The sequence below is a fragment of the Meleagris gallopavo genome, chromosome 10, assembly GCF_905368555.1.
Source record: "Meleagris gallopavo chromosome 10, MGAL_WU_HG_1.1, whole genome shotgun sequence".
NCBI classification, from domain to species: Eukaryota; Metazoa; Chordata; class Aves; order Galliformes; family Phasianidae; genus Meleagris; species Meleagris gallopavo.
In genome coordinates, this window is record NC_139413.1 from 2,978,839 (window position 1) to 2,982,727 (window position 3,889).

Consider the following 3,889-nt stretch of genomic DNA (forward strand, 5'->3'; position numbering starts at 1 on the left):
TCTTACCTACATCTGTTCTTGCTGTCTATCAGCACGCCCCATCTCTGCTCTCAGTGCTCCCCAGCTCACTGTGTTCTCCCCTGTGCTGCCAGACAAGGACCAGCTGAGAGGACAGAAGACACGTTCCCTGCACCCAAAAAATGCTGCTGTAAAAGACTCAATAGTTAAACAAAGCAATTCGGGGAAAATCTGTGCAGCCCTCGTAGCCAAGGAGCAAAACAAAAATACTTGGAAAGAGCACAATCTTCTCAACTTACAGCTATTAAGCCGCACAAGGTCCCTGCGAAGCTACAAAGCATAAATGAACCACAAATGCAAGAGATTTGTCACACAGCCATCTCGAGGTAGATGTTTGCAGGAACACTAAAAGCTTTTTCTTGACAAGATCATCCCTCTATCAAACATGGACAATCTTGGAGGGATAACACAGTACCATTACTGAGTTAATATCGCTTTGTATTTCCTGTTTTTCCTTTCTCTCACTCTGGACTGCCAGGATTTACGACTCTCCTGTATCTTGTACAGTGACTAAGCCTTCTATTGCTACTAGATAAACAAAGAGAAGGCAGAGATAAGTCTGAACAGCTTCTGAAAAGCACCCACAGCTCCTGCTGCAAAAGGCTGGGAGAAAAGCCAGCACTCTGGTTTCTCACCCTTCCTTCCCTTGTCTTTGAGTCAAGAGAATATCCCCAAAGACCCAGGAGGGTCTGGTGGGAAAGAAGATACAGCACGTGGAGGCTGGAGCAGGGCTGTGTTTACTCTCCCAAATCTTCAGCTAAAGAGAGCAAGTCATGTTTCTTTGGAGTGCTAGGTCTTACGGTCCTGCAATCCTTAGAGGAAATGTGCACAACCATTCTCTGGTTCTGCAAGACCGTTCTCTGGTAGTTGTCATCCATTGCTATCACAAGACTGGAATTTGGACTGGGTGACCTTGTGGGTCTTTTCCAATCTTGGTGATTCTATGATTCTAAGTCACAGGGACAATGAATGAATTCTGATCCATAAAGCAGAGTGTTGGAACTTCATGAGAGAACATCACGAGTTGTAAAATGCATTTTGCTTGCATGAAACCTCAACATTCTGCCCACGTTTTCATCTCTGCTACTCAATTCAGTAGGAAATATCAGAAAGGCACAGCCAATTGTTCAGAAAAAAGCAGTGATTGCTAAGAGAAGGGTCATCCTGTACATCGTGTCCTCTTGGTAGGTCTCTAAATAGGAAATTTGTACTCCCTTCAGCTGTTATTCACGTCTTTCATTTTGGAGCTCAATAAAATTATGACATCAGAGCATTTAATTCAATTACAAGTACTTAAGTAGATCAACTACAATATTTATCTAATAATTCCTTTCAGGTGCGTTAATTACTCTCAGCTATTAGCAAGTCATTTAAAAATTGTTGCAAGAAGTTAAAATCAAGATTTATCGTGTTTAAATATTAAAAAATGAATTATAATTGTTTGTGGTGGGGAGAAGGCACAGAGTATAGGCTACAAGTTCATGTGATGATAATGTCAGTCTCCCCTGCTCCTGTCTTCTGGCAAAGTTTAATCCCAGATTCCTGTTGGTTAAAGACTTAAATTTCAATTAGCGTTGAAACGACATTTTAGATTGAGATACCAGAATGTGCTTCTTAAAAGCTATTTTCTGTATTGTTTTAAATCACAGAATACTCCTTAAAATAGCACCTCGTTGTCACTCCCCGGTGTTTTTTTAACCTGGAATGTACTTTTTTGTCGGTCCCATTTTTGGCTTTGAGTTCTCTAAATACTTTTCACACTCCCTTTCAACCACGGCCTTGTAGCTACCAAGGCTTTGCTACCCGAACTGCTGAACTTCAAAGGTTAAGAAAACAAAACACTCCGGAACATAAACATCTTTATGTTGTGATACATACCTAACATACCGTTTTCATCAACGCTTCAGCGCAGCTCTCAGAGTTCAAAAATTGTGTCTGATGTTTTATAGATGGTTGTTCACTTCTGCATTTTCACATATTTTAAACCATTACGTGTCCCTGGGCATGCACATTATTAGGGAAGTGTGCCTTACTGGATATTGCTGCTTTATCAGTCACCACCAGACTTTGATTAACTCTATACACTTTTTGATTAACTCTATATGCTTATTTGTCTTTCTTCTTACAATGAAGCTGGTTGCACAGCGGTTGAATTGGATGGAATGATTTTAACTAGGTCAGAAACACTAATGGCCTCAAGGGGAGATTCGGGTTGGACTAGGAAAAAATTCGTCTCCAAGAGAGTGGTCAGGTGCTGGAATGGGCTGCCCAGGGAGGTGGTGGAGTCACTGTCCCTAGAAGCGTTCAAGAAATGTTTAGAACTGTTGTACTGACAGACATGGTTTAGTGGGAAATACCGGAGGTAGACGGATGGTTGGACTGGATGCTCTTGGAGGTCTTTTCCAACCTTAGTGATTCCATGATTCTGTGATCCCTCCATGGGACTCCCAGTTCACTCAAGCAGATATAAATCTAATTCTGCAAGCAGTACCACAAAGCGCAGTAAGCCTCCAGATAATGGCTGAGAGTCCTTTTAACTTGTGCTATTCTGAGAGAATCATTAAAGTTGCTTTGATTTACTTTTCTTGCCCTGCCTGGATCTCAGACTGTCAGTCACAAAGGACCAAGCTGCAGAATTCCCAGCTTTCCACCATAGAGGCTTGAAAGCTTTTTCTAGTATTCATCTCCAATACAGGAGCCCTCAGTTTTAACAAATTCCATCTTTCAGGACAAGAGGCAATAACAGCTATTCAGTCACTGAAAGCTGCATGGCCAAGCCTCAGCGTAACAACATCTGGATTTGCAAACAAAGAAAAAAGAGTGAGGACCACAGCACAGAGAGATGGCAGATAACTTCGTTAGTCCCCTGAAGTGTACAACAGACACTAACACAGCATTTTTCTCATACTGATCCCCAGTACTCACTGTCAGATTTCCTTCCAGGTCACTGTTGGGACAGCAGATGTTCTCCCATTGTGTTGTTCTCCTCACATCATGCAGTTGGGGTTGCCAATTTATTCACGTTCCAGCGTACAACTAGGACTTAGCTCAATGAAGAAACTGTTCACACTGAAACAAAATGATGAATGACGATTCCACAAGTTTCTCTTGAATTCCTGCTTCAGGGAAGCTAAATGGGCAGATGAGGAGAAGACCTGGTTGCCCCAGGGACCAGGTTGGATTGGATGGAGCCCTGAGCAGCCTGGTCTAGCACTTGATCCAGTGGTTGGCAGGGGATTGGAACGTGGTGATCCTTGGGGTCACTTCCAATCCAAGTCATTCTATGATAAGCTAACGTGCATAATTGACAGCAACGTACAAATTCTATTCTTTGTTGGGATTTCTTCTGAGACACATGGAACAATTTTGCCATGGTTGTAATGAAAAGGAAAAATGAAATGCACTGACAAAAGCTGGTATCTCACAGCTGAATATCTTGAGCGATCAAAACTCAGCATGTGATGTAGAATACAGTAACTTTGGGAAAGTTGAGATGAGATGACAGATGGTCTATTTCAAAGAAAGTGTGGTCCTTACCATCATTGTTCTGTTTGGAACTGGACAGGAAGGTTTCCAGTCCTCACAAGGACAGGGAGCCAATAGTCTGTCTGTCTGCTGTCCGTAGTGCCATGATGACTCTTCCAAGCACGTCATCCTTTCTGTAGCTGTAGATCACTTCTCACATTTTGCACATTTTTCACGTTCTCTGAAGCTCAAGTACCTTAAAATCTGCAGCAAATGTCTGGTTGGAAGAATGATTACCATAAGTGTGCTTGTCAGGTCTGTGCAGTCCCAGAGCAGCCAGGAGGCAGGCTTTAATTCCAAAGGTTTAATTACATCTTCAATGAGAAGTAAATTCCCTGGCCATCTT